Below are 14,009 nucleotides of genomic sequence, written 5' to 3'. Positions count from 1 at the left end.
GCATTGTGCAGAGCTTTGTGGATGAGGGTTTTAAAGTGAATACGGAAGGAGACTGGCAGCCAGTGCAGTGATTGGCACAGACCAGAGGCCTCCGTGTAGCGTTTAGTCTGAAAGACGATCCTGGCTGCTGCATTAAGAATAGATTGTAGTTTAATGAGTGCAAGATGGAGAGGTCAAAATCCATCCTGATAAACCGGGGACATTACTCCTAGATCCAGGCACCGGGACTGTGGTATCTTCTTATATCTGTTATCCATGACCTCCTCCCTTCTGAAATCATCTTTTTCCTTATGAGCCAGAAAGGCTCTGGGTGGCCTTATCAGAGCTGTGTTCTAGCTTCTCGGACTGTTACACTGTCTCCCAACCCATTAGCATGATATAAATGTTAGAGGACGGGAGACAGTGTAGCAGCCTGTGAAGCTACAGATGGGCTCTTGTAATGCCTTCCAGAGCCCTTCTGGCTCATTAGCAGAATTATAAAAGTTGGTTTTAGAAGGAAGGAGACCTTGGATAACAAGGTAAGTAAGTGTCCCTTGTTTATCATGTTTGGTTTTAATGTTTTTTTTGTTTTTTTTTTAAACATTTGGTTGGATGGACCTGCATCCCACCACAGTGAGCGTGGGATGGATTATAGGAAATCCTGGTCCTGCTCTTAGAAGCTTCTATTTTATTATTTCTAGTCTGCTTTTTTTTTAATCTCTGAATTCCATCTTGCTAGTAAGACAGACAGAAACATATCAGTGCAGGCTGCGTAGACCTCTATGGAGAGGGGAGGGGGAGCTAGGTCTCCATCCTCCAGCACAGAGCGGTCTATGGATTCCCAGACAAGGATTGTAGAGGGAAACCTCTACATAATGTCCTATAGAAAGCTATTTGCTGATGGTAGCCATAGATGGAGCTGAGGTTGTGCTGTGTATCCCTGACACCCGCGGTCTGGGCTGGGGCGACACCCTGATTAGTCATGAGCGACTACTAACCACAGGTCATTGTGGACCCAGCTAAATACAGGGGCGGCCTCTGGTCTGATGCCGTCTGTGCAGAGAGTTATTACTGCCAGCAGCCGGGACGCTCTTTACTCCTATTTCATCAGGACGGAGTTTGGAAATAGTCAGCAAAGTTCAGACATCTATGAGGCTATTAAAGGGGAAGTGCAGCCGTCATATAGATGATTGACCTCATGGGAAATAGTGGATCCTGAACAGAACCTAAGGAGAGAGATACTAGTAATTCATCACATTTCCAGCAATCATTAGATCACTGTGTGTACATGAGGAGCCACAATGAGATGAGATCTTCCGTTTCCAGCAGCTCTTATCACTACATTCGTTATCTCTAGTTTTCTTTCCTCTATGAGCGGACCCTGTGTCCTCCCCCTCCCCTCCCTGCAGACTATTATATTATCTGACACCTCGGCTTGTTTGTCCTCTGTTCTGTTATTATATATACACAATGGGGCAGATTTACTTCCCCGGTCCGTTCGCGATCCAGCGGCGCTTTCTCTGCCGTGGATTCGGGTCCGGCCGGGATTCACTAAGGTAGTTCCTCCGCCGTCCACCAGGTGGCGCTACTGCGCTGAAGTTCCCCGGAGGCACGCTGGAATGCCCTGAAATTCACCGGCCTATACCTGGTGAAGGTAAGTGTAATTGTCGCGACACATTTTTTTTTCTTAAATGCAGCGGTTTTTCCGAATCCGTCGGGTTTTCGTTCGGCCACGCTCCCCGATTTCCGTCGCGCGCATGCCAGCGCCGATGCGCCACAATCCGATCGCGTGCGCCAAAATCCCGGGGCAATTCAGGTACAATCGGCGCAAATCGGAAATATTCGGGTAACACGTCGGGAAAACGCGAATCGGGCCCTTAGTAAATGACCCCCAATGTCTTATACTTCCTTGTCCTATTCATTTATGTAAGGACTGTTACAAAGTTAGTGATGATTAAAGTAAATCTAACAGAAGTTCATCATAATGTTCCAATCCCGACTGCCTAAAACGTAACAATCTATGTGCAGTGAGCTCCCCCTAGAGATGGCTACAGCGTCCCCACACTGCCTTTCCCTCTGCTTTTTTTCTTACTGCTGTAGTATTTGACCATAAGCCTGCTGTAGCTTTTACTTAGTGCACAGGGTGGCAGTAGGTTGTTGAGCACAGCAGTGTGAGGAACAACCCCCCCCCCCCCCCCCTCCCCAGTGCGCTTGGATAAACTACAGTCCTGGAATATAAATCCATATATCACAGCTCTGCTGCTACTAATAACATACACAATGGTGTGATTACACATCCCTTTAGGGATAATACCTAACAATATCTGCAGAGAGCACGGCAGTGTGAGGACACACCCCCGGTGCACTTGGAGAAGCTACAATCCTGGAATATAAATCTTTATATCACAGTCCTGCTGCTACTAACAACATGCACAAAAGTCTGATTATACATCTCTCCAGCAAAAACAGTGGCTACACGGAGCACAGCAGTGTAAGGACACGCCCCCAGTGCACTTGGTGAAGCTACAATCCATATTTTTAATTTTCTTTTCAATTAGGACAGAGTTTCTGGTAAGGCCCGTTCCACACTCGCAACGCATGCTGCCGGGAATGCACGGCCCGAACGCTGCACTGCGGGAGTGAACTCAGCATGTCACCATGTGTTGCGAGTGTGATGCGAGTTCATCGCATCACACTCGCAAGTGTGGAACGGGCCTAACTCCTCCAGGCCCGGATGTATTAGTCCAGTAACAGAACAGGATTCTGTGTATGGGATACATTTACTTTTACATTCTTTGGAATAAATGAAACAAGCCCTTATGTGGCAATTTCTGATTTTCCGTGGATTATGCTGCGGGCAGTCCTGTAATCAGGGGTTTGATCCTGTAATATGTGGCAAGTCTGACAACGTTCCATAATAAACCACAAGCGCTTTACTATTATATCTCATTACTCATCGCAGAATTTCTCCTAAAACTTAAACCGACCAAAATAGAGACGGGAAAAAGACTCAACTTTTTGAAAGGAGCTCGAATGAAAATGAGACATTTATTACAACTATTATTCTTCACATTCACATCTTGTTACATCTTTTATCTTTTAGGATGATAAGATGCCTGAAGGTTTTCACAGAAGAAACTTGCTGTTATTCAGAGTAATAGTAATAATGAGCTCAATCTGGTGCAGCTCAGAGGGTGAGTGACGGAGAGGAAAGTAATGAGATTATACAGTCCGGTGCCGGGTATCAGAGAGCAGGCGTAGAGCCAAAGAATATTGTTACATAAAGTTTACATTAAGTTACACTGATATCTAGTCAGGAATTCTAGTGATGAAACAATAGGAAGTCATTAGCTCATATGACATCATCCGGAAAAAACATCATCTTCCAATAAAATTGGACCGCTGGGTATACCTATTGTCCCCATGCTGTTTTATACTTGTATTTGTAATGTAGCCTCTGCCTTTACATACATTTTATCTTGACTCTTGCTGTTACATACTTGTTATTGTTACCTTTTAGTCATGCACCTCTGTAATGTTTCATATGTCATAGGACCCCCTAGCCATTAAATACGTAAAATATTCTTTCTCTTGCAGTTATAGTATCCTTTAATGTTTCCTACTTGTCATGCTACTCTACTTGTGTCCCCTGCTGTTCCTTATTATGGGTTTCCCTGCTGTTACATACATGTTAACATACTTATGATGTCGTAGCCTTCTGTTCTATACTATGCTGTTACATACTTGTTATAGTGTTCCCTTCTGTTAAATACATCTTATACTGTTCCCTGCTGTTATATCTTTCTTATAATGTTCTCTGCTGTTATATATTTATACATCTTATAATATTACCTGCAGTTATATACTTCTTATAATGTTCCCTACTGTTATATACATCTTATAATGTTTCCTGCTGTTATATACTTCATATAATGTTCCCTGCTGTTATATATTTATACATCTTATAATATTACCTGCAGTTATATACTTCTTATAATGTTCCCTACTGTTATATACATCTTATAATGTTTCCTGCTGTTATATACTTCATATAATGTTCCCTGCTGTTATATATTTATGCTTATTATAGTGTTCTTATATACTTCTTAAAATGTCCCCTGCTGTCAATACTTCTTATAATGTTCCATGTTGTTATATACTTCTTATATTGTTCCCTGCTGTTATATACTTCTTATATTGTTCCCTCCTGTTATATACTTCTTATATTGTTCCCTCCTGTTATATACTTATTATAGTGTTCACTGCTTTTATATACATCTTAAAATGTTCACTGCTGTTATATACTTCTTATATTTCCTGCTGTTATAAACTTCTTATAATATTACCTGCTGATATATGCTTCTAATGTTACCTGCTGTTATATACTTCTTGGAATGTTTCCTGCTGTTATATACTTGTTACATACCGTAGTTGTCATAGAGCCCTCTAATATATATATATATATTATTCCCATCTGCATCGTCCACCTGAGGTGTCCAGTGCTGATGGTCGCACGTGCTCAGTAGCACAATTTTTTATTTACCAACTCCATAGCGCCACTGCAGTACACAGCACCATCACACACTCTGTGCTACTAAAGACTATGCTGGGGCATGCCTGCCCTCTCCCTTGTCTTATCCCAGCACTGCCCATGTATTCCCATCTAGCGCACTGGTCTGCACCACTCCCCTGTAGATGGAGCCTTTCTGTTTGTTCATCACTAATAATATGTGCGCCTCAGCATTTTGGAGCACAGCGCAGCGGGATCACAGAGGAGACGCTGCTGACAGAATCATTTATCCCAATCAGTGATCTGGATTATTGCAAGAAGAAGCAGAGTCTGCCTGGTCCTCATTACCTGTGCCTGTAATCATCAACACAATCATCCTGTACATTGCTCTCCTTACTAGGGGATATCTCAGGGAGGCTTCATACAGGGCAATGGAAACCATAGCTACTGTGCATTATATATAGAGGACCAGGGCAATGGAGGCTATAGCCACAGTGCAGTATATACAGAGGACCAGGGCAATGGAGGCTATAGCCACAGTGCAGTATATACAGAGGACCAGAGCAATGGAGGCTATAGCCACTGTGCATTATATACAGGGGACCAGGGCAATGGAGGCTATAGCTACTGTGTATTATATATAGAGGACCAGAGCAATGGAGGCTATAGCCACAGTACATTATATACAGAGGACCAGAGCAATGGAGGCTATAGCCACAGCGCAGTATATACAGAGGACCAGAGCAATGGAGGCTATAGCCACAGTGCAGTATATACAGGGGACCAGAGCAATGGAGGCTATAGCCACTGTGCATTATATACAGAGGACCAGGGCAATGGAGGCTATAGCCACAGTGCATTATATACAGGGGACCAGAGCAATGGAGGCTATAGCCACAGTGCAGTATATACAGGGGACCAGAGCAATGGAGGCTATAGCCACTGTGCATTATATACAGGGGACCAGAGCAATGGAGGCTATAGCCACAGTGCATTATATACAGGGGACCAGAGCAATGGAGGCTATAGCCACTGTGCATTATATACAGAGGACCAGGGCAATGGAGGCTATAGCCACAGTGCAGTATATACAGGGGACCAGAGCAATGGAGGCTATAGCCACAGTACATTATATACAGAGGACCAGAGCAATGGAGGCTATAGCCACAGTGCAGTATATACAGAGGACCAGAGCAATGGAGGCTATAGCCACTGTGCATTATATACAGGGGACCAGGGCAATGGAGGCTATAGCTACTGTGTATTATATATAGAGGACCAGAGCAATGGAGGCTATAGCCACAGTACATTATATACAGAGGACCAGAGCAATGGAGGCTATAGCCACAGCGCAGTATATACAGAGGACCAGAGCAATGGAGGCTATAGCCACAGTGCAGTATATACAGGGGACCAGAGCAATGGAGGCTATAGCCACTGTGCATTATATACAGAGGACCAGGGCAATGGAGGCTATAGCCACAGTGCATTATATACAGGGGACCAGAGCAATGGAGGCTATAGCCACAGTGCAGTATATACAGGGGACCAGAGCAATGGAGGCTATAGCCACTGTGCATTATATACAGGGGACCAGAGCAATGGAGGCTATAGCCACTGTGCATTATATACAGGGGACCAGAGCAATGGAGGCTATAGCCACTGTGCATTATATACAGAGGACCAGGGCAATGGAGGCTATAGCCACAGTGCAGTATATACAGGGGACCAGAGCAATGGAGGCTATAGCCACAGTACATTATATACAGAGGACCAGAGCAATGGAGGCTATAGCCACAGTACATTATATACAGAGGACCAGGGCAATGGAGGCTATAGCCACAGTGCAGTATATACAGAGGACCAGAGCAATGGAGGCTATAGCCACAGTGCAGTATATACAGGGGACCAGAGCAATGGAGGCTATAGCCACAGTGCAGTATATACAGGGGACCAGAGCAATGGAGGCTATAGCCACAGTGCAGTATATACAGGGGACCAGAGCAATGGAGGCTATAGCCTCAGTGCATTATATACAGGGGACCAGGGCAATGGAGGCTATAGCCACAGTGCAGTATATACAGGGGACCAGAGCAATGGAGGCTATAGCCACAGTGCAGTATATACAGGGGACCAGAGCAATGGAGGCTATAGCCACAGTGCAGTATATACAGGGGACCAGAGCAATGGAGGCTATAGCCACAGTGCAGTATATACAGAGGACCAGGGCAATGGAGGCTATAGCCACAGTGCAGTATATACAGGGGACCAGGGCAATGGAGGCTATAGCCACAGTGCAGTATATACAGGGGACCAGAGCAATGGAGGCTATAGCCACAGTGCAGTATATACAGGGGACCAGAGCAATGGAGGCTATAGCCACAGTGCAGTATATACAGGGGACCAGAGCAATGGAGGCTATAGCCACAGTGCAGTATATACAGGGGACCAGAGCAATGGAGGCTATAGCCACAGTGCAGTATATACAGGGGACCAGAGCAATGGAGGCTATAGCCACAGTGCAGTATATACAGGGGACCAGAGCAATGGAGGCTATAGCCACAGTGCAGTATATACAGGGGACCAGAGCAATGGAGGCTATAGCCACAGTGCAGTATATACAGAGGACCAGAGCAATGGAGGCTATAGCCACAGTGCAGTATATACAGAGGACCAGAGCAATGGAGGCTATAGCCACAGTGCATTATATACAGGGGACCAGGGCAATGAAGGCTATAGCCACAGTGCAGTATATACAGGGGACCAGAGCAATGGAGGCTATAGCCACAGTGCACTATATACAGAGGACCAGAGCAATGGAGGCTATAGCCACAGTGCAGTATATACAGAGGACCAGAGCAATGGAGGCTATAGCCACAGTGCAGTATATACAGATGACCAGAGCAATGGAGGCTATAGCCACAGTGCAGTATATACAGAGGACCAGAGCAATGGAGGCTATAGCCACAGTGCAGTATATACAGGGGACCAGAGCAATGGAGGCTATAGCCACAGTGCAGTATATACAGGGGACCAGAGCAATGGAGGCTATAGCCACAGTGCAGTATATACAGGGGACCAGAGCAATGGAGGCTATAGCCACTGTGCAGTATATACAGAGGACCAGAGCAATGGAGGCTATAGCCACAGTGCAGTATATACAGAGGACCAGAGCAATGGAGGCTATAGCCACTGTGCATTATATACAGAGGACCAGGGCAATGGAGGCTATAGCCACAGTGCAGTATATACAGGGGACCAGAGCAATGGAGGCTATAGCCACAGTGCAGTATATACAGAGGACCAGAGCAATGGAGGCTATAGCCACAGTGCAGTATATACAGAGGACCAGAGCAATGGAGGCTATAGCCACAGTGCAATATATACAGGGGACCAGAGCAATGGAGGCTATAGCCACAGTGCAGTATATACAGAGGACCAGAGCAATGGAGGCTATAGCCACAGTGCAGTATATACAGAGGACCAGAGCAATGGAGGCTATAGCCACAGTGCAGTATATACAGGGGACCAGAGCAATGGAGGCTATAGCCACAGTGCAGTATATACAGGGGACCAGAGCAATGGAGGCTATAGCCACAGTGCAGTATATACAGAGGACCAGAGCAATGGAGGCTATAGCCACAGTGCAGTATATACAGAGGACCAGAGCAATGGAGGCTATAGCCACAGTGCAGTATATACAGAGGACCAGAGCAATGGAGGCTATAGCCACAGTGCAGTATATACAGAGGACCAGAGCAATGGAGGCTATAGCCACAGTGCAGTATATACAGAGGACCAGAGCAATGGAGGCTATAGCCACAGTGCAGTATATACAGGGGACCAGAGCAATGGAGGCTATAGCCACAGTGCAGTATATACAGGGGACCAGAGCAATGGAGGCTATAGCCACAGTGCAGTATATACAGAGGACCAGAGCAATGGAGGCTATAGCCACAGTGCAGTATATACAGAGGACCAGAGCAATGGAGGCTATAGCCACAGTGCAGTATATACAGAGGACCAGAGCAATGGAGGCTATAGCCACAGTGCAGTATATACAGAGGACCAGAGCAATGGAGGCTATAGCCACAGTGCAGTATATACAGAGGACCAGAGCAATGGAGGCTATAGCCACAGTGCAGTATATACAGAGGACCAGAGCAATGGAGGCTATAGCCACAGTGCAGTATATACAGAGGACCAGAGCAATGGAGGCTATAGCCACAGTGCAGTATATACAGAGGACCAGAGCAATGGAGGCTATAGCCACAGTGCAGTATATACAGGGGACCAGAGCAATGGAGGCTATAGCCACAGTGCAGTATATACAGAGGACCAGAGCAATGGAGGCTATAGCCACAGTGCAGTATATACAGGGGACCAGAGCAATGGAGGCTATAGCCACAGTGCAGTATATACAGGGGACCAGGGCAATGGAGGCTATAGCCACAGTACATAATACATAGAGGTGGAACGTTTGTCTGGCTGCAATACAAACACTATAACAGGCTCCTATTGTAATATATTGCTTGTTGTCCAGCATGGGATAGATGCACCCTATGAGCCGCCTATGAGTGCAACTTTTTGCAGTTTGAGACTTTTTAGGTGAAGATTCCAGCAGCACACCAGTGTTATCTGCCTCCAGGACTTATTGCAGTGGCCGGATTTATCTTTGTAGCCCAGATGTTTGTTCAGCTTGTGCAACTTTTGGCCCATGAAATTGTCCCATTCTTGCACCTAATAAGTCTCAAGACAGAGCGCGCTGGACCCAGACTTACTTTTAGGAGCTACTATTTGGGATTAAAATGTCGCACACCAAAAAAGTTGCAAGAGTGAGACTAAACAGCGACTCATCACATGTATCACAAAGGGGAAAAACTTACGATACATTGGAATGTTTAAGTAGCCAACTTCAGGAGACTTGAGTGGCAACTGAAAAACGATGACACTTGTGCCACATTGTATCTCTTTATCAATGTCTGAAGCATCACAGTTGTCTCCAGTTCCTGCAGCTGACACTAGGGGGCGCTTTCTGCATATACATTTAAAGGGGGTGACCAGGATTAGAAAAATAACCGGCAGCGTTTTCCTACTCCTGGAAAGTATTCATTTCAATGGAAGATTTTCAGGGAGTGTGATCTCCTACTGGGAAGGCAATTTCCTGTGTAATGGATTGTTATGTTGTTTCTATACAGAGGACTCTCTATTTTGTAGATATTTTTGTTTAAACGAAATCTACCCATCAAAATCCTGATAAACCAGGGACATTACTCCTAGATCCAGGCACCGGGACTGTGGTATCTTCTTATATTATTATCAATGGCCTCTATCCTTCTAAAATCAACTTTGTAAATGATTAGAATAATTTTCAAAGTTGATTTAAGCCGTGGTCACATGTTGCGTTTTGATTGCATTGTGAAACACATTACAACAGCTGAGGAGAGGGGATTTGCCTAATTACATTACTGTTAACATAAATGCTGTTAACACATGTGTTAACATTTGCATTTTGTTAACTCATTGTTATAGCATGCTTTAACATCACGTTTAACCTGCATTTTGTAAATGCAAATGTTACCAGTAATGTAATTAGGCAAATAACCTCTCCTCAGCTGTTGTAATGCGTTTAAAAACGCACTGAAAACGTAACGTGTGACCGCGCCCTTAGCAGGAAGGAGGCCATGGCCATGGATAACAAATATAAGAAGATTAGTCACAGATCTATGTCTGTATCTATGAGCAAGTGTCCCTTGTTTATCAGGATGAATTTTGATAGTAGATTTCTTTTAAAGGAAATCTACCATTTTATATGATGCATTTTCGAACAAACATACCTTCAGAATGCTGTAGCTACACTGATGCAGAAACATATCTTGTTTAATCCCTGAACGGAGTGGTTTTGCTGAAAAAACTATTATAAAATTATGATTATAAGGCTCTGTTGCTCCTGTGGCTGCCCCGGCGCTTCTCCCTAATTATACGCCATCACTGTGTTGTCCCTGACAGGCAGAAGTAATCAATCCGTCCTGCTGTGTATGAGTCATCCAGCTCAGGTTGATTAGTCCTGTCTGGTTAGTTCAGGCAGCTCCTGTGTATGTGGAAGTAGTGTGTTTATGTATGGCAGCCACACAGCTTTCCCAAAGGTCCTGAATTTTATCATTGTTTTTAGACAAAAACACTCAGTTCAGGAATTAAACAAGATATGTTTCCGCATCATTGTATCTACAGCATTCTTAAGGTATGTTTGGTTCATAAAGCATAAAAACAATTGGTAGATTTCCTTAAATTGGTGATAATTTACCTTCTGAAACCACTAGAGGGAGCCTCCTGCATTTGGATTTACAGGAATAGTTTTAAAGGGAATCTATCAGCAGATTTGACCATGCAGCCTGTGATTGTGTCTTCTCCAAGACTACAGAGCACAGCAGTGTGAGGACCAGTGCACCTGGTATAGCTACAATCCTGGCATATAAATCCATATTTCACAGTCCTGCTGCTACTAACCACATACACAAAGGTCTGATTGCACATCTCTCCAGGGTCAATGCCTAACACTGACTGCAGAGAGCACAGCACATTCATACCTGCTGACAGGTTCCCTATAAACAAAATGGAAATTATTATAATGTGAGCGCCCCCTAGTGGCATCTATGGTTATACCTCTACAACACAGACAGACTGATTCATGTTACAGCTCAAGTTATGAACTTTATATGATATTCTTAACCCTTTCGATGCTGTTATTTTTTTGTTCATGCTAGCACAGATCTGTATCTCTAATAATACCCTCCCCATGACTGAGTCTTCAGGATGCACCAGTTTTTCGGGTTTGAGCAGACACGGGCGGCTACATCTATAATCCATAACAAATATGTGATATCCAGATTGATGCGCTTGGTTTCATGTATGAATGTAAAAAGATTTGATTTGCCATATGGGATATTCTAATGAGCTGGAAGACGCGGAGCTCGCACTGTAGATTTGTAGATGAGCTGCCGCTTCCTCTGGTGATTGTATCTTACATTGTATAGGGCGGTGGTTGGATCACCTTGTCGTTAGATGATCGCTTCCCAAATTTGAGCCCCACCCAAGGAACATTCATATTACACCTATTACTACCACTTTGATGCAAACTTCTGCAAGTTACTTTGTAGGTTTCTGCAGGTTACTTTGCAACCCATCACCCCATAAATTGTAACTTGCAGGGATTTGTATTAAAGCGAGAGGCAGCCCCTTATGCACAGACCCTTATGGGAAACGCACATGATTTTTGGTCAAACCCCCTCCCTCTTGCATTTTGGATGCATTTAAAAACGCCATGCGGGAATCTGCCCCTAACAGCAACTGCAGAAATAAAAGCAAATTGGGGTAAAATGTAACATAGCCATTTTCACAATGCTTTGCAGCAGCCACTAGGGGTCGCCAACTGCAAGGTTTTCACAGCTTCGGCTGCATTTAGCAAATAGCTCCCTCTGGTGGTGGCTTTTTGCAGCAAATTCATAGTATATGTGTATTATGAGATAATATTGATCAGTTATCCTTTGCATAGGTGATCAATATCAGATTGGTGAGTGTCCAGCACTCTCCTCCTCTACTGATCATCTGCCTGAGAGCTTTTCTTCTTCATCATCAACCTGTGATGTCTGATCCATCCATCACGTGACCTGTGTGTAGCTCAGTTTCTGAGCTGAGCTGCAATACTAAGTGCAGCCACTATACAATGTATGGCGCTGTGTTTGGTGTGCAGTGTAATAGGCTCTGTTCACACTTCTTAGGACACAGTCTGGAACTGAGATACACAACAGATACAATGTTACTGTAGTAAATTGTTGGATATTTACACGCAGAAAATGGTTGCAGAAGTAATTTTGGATTTATTTTTGGAGCCGAGCTTCCCCTTTCGCTGCGATTCCTTGTCTGATCCGAGGTCATGTGTCTTCAGCTGCACCACACGTGTAAGTCTCACATCCCCTTCAGCGGCTCTCGACATCAAGTGCAGTTATTCGGAAGGGGACTTGTCAGAGGCTTGTCACTGTACAGATGGCTGCAAAGGTCAGGGGAGTCACTGTCATGGCTTAAAGGGACAGAAAACCCAAAAATATAAATGATATAACAGGAAAACAAGAGCCTGGACAGAAATGACTGCCGGCTGCTTCTTCAGTGGATGAGTAGTGTAACGGGGTGATGGAGGGACGGACGCCCTAATCCTGGAGCTGAATATAAGAAAACAGCTGTGGAAGCTCGCTGAATGGGTTGTGGTTGCAGCTTCTGAGCTTGTGAGTCACACCCAGGGCGGCCTTGCACTATCTGATGCCTGGAAAGCTGGGTGCTTCATTCTTGAGCTAAGGGTAAAGCCCCTTGTTTACAAGCATTTTTTTATGGCCGTCTGCTACCTGTACCGTATCGTTATAACACGGCCACGAGTAGCGCACGACCACATTCACTTCAATGAGCAATATGGTCATCCAGCTTTTCCCGGAGAGGGGAGAAGGAGCCCTACCCTACCTTCCTGCACATGGCCGTGCGCAAGGGGCCTTAGGGTGGTGGCATACATGGCGTTTGAACTGTTTTTTTTAAGCAGTCCGTTAAAAAACCTATGCGTTTTAAAATGCATCTGTTTTTTGACCATTTTTGTCTGTTTTCCAATTATCTTAATTGAGATAATTGGGAAAAACGGTCAAAAACAGATGCGTTTTCAAAAATGCATGCGTTTTTAGCGGACTGGTTAAAAACGACCTAAAAATGGGTTCAAAACGCTGCGTATGCCAGCACCCTTAGGCCACGTTCACATGTTCCCCTAGCGTTGCGTTAATAACGCAACGCTAGCACACAGGGGGCGTTAACCCGCACAGGGGGCAGGGGCAATAACCGATTTGCATGCATTTCTCTGTAAATGTATATGCGATATGGCCGAGGCGCTAGCATAGCGCTATGAACGCGATGCTAGCGGAACGTGTGAACGCACCCTTAGTGTCTCTGCTGTGGGTTGAGTGATGTATGGTCCAGTCAGCTACTGTATATATAACTAATCTTCAGTTTACTCAGTTCTGGTTATTCTTTCTCCTGTGACTTCTGTCTATTTGTGTTTTGCTGGGCCTGAAAACCTGAGCCTGTATCCAGCTGGAGGCGGTACCCTTAACCCCAACCTGAACTGTAACCTGTATCTGAGCCTGTATCCTGATTTGGAATCCCAACCTGATCCAGAACCCCAAACTTTTGTATCTGATCTGGAAACTTGGAACCCCAGTTTGATCTGGAACCACAAACCTTGTATCCTGCTTGAACCCCATTCTGGACCCTGTACCTTGATTCTATACTCTGGACCCTGATCCTGAGCCTGTTTTTTGCCAATTCTTTATGTCTTGAAACCAGCAGTATAAATGATCCAAAAAGATTCTAATATGAAAGTGAAAAACTCTATCATCGGTTTCTGCCACTAGAGGGCAAACTATATGCATATCTGTATACAGATCAGCTAAGTGGTAGCAAAAGGAAAATATAATTATGACAAATTTTG

The 14,009-nt window shown here is 44.6% G+C and overlaps 1 protein-coding gene across 1 annotated transcript in view; it reads left to right on the top strand.

The window, feature by feature from the left end:
• Window positions 1-3,095: 3,095 nt before the first annotated feature.
• KANK4 (KN motif and ankyrin repeat domains 4) overlaps window positions 3,096-14,009 on the top strand; it is a 95,531-nt gene continuing 84,617 nt past the window's right edge. Inside the window, exon 1 of the mRNA XM_072128512.1 lies at window positions 3,096-3,173. The gene's annotated coding sequence lies outside the window, so the exon portion shown is untranslated. The remainder of the gene's footprint in view (window positions 3,174-14,009) is intronic.

Source organism: Engystomops pustulosus, chromosome 10, assembly GCF_040894005.1.
Source record: "Engystomops pustulosus chromosome 10, aEngPut4.maternal, whole genome shotgun sequence".
Classification (NCBI taxonomy): domain Eukaryota; kingdom Metazoa; phylum Chordata; class Amphibia; order Anura; family Leptodactylidae; genus Engystomops; species Engystomops pustulosus.
Note: the sequence above shows the minus strand (reverse complement) of the source record. Positions and strands in the feature narration are given on the sequence as shown.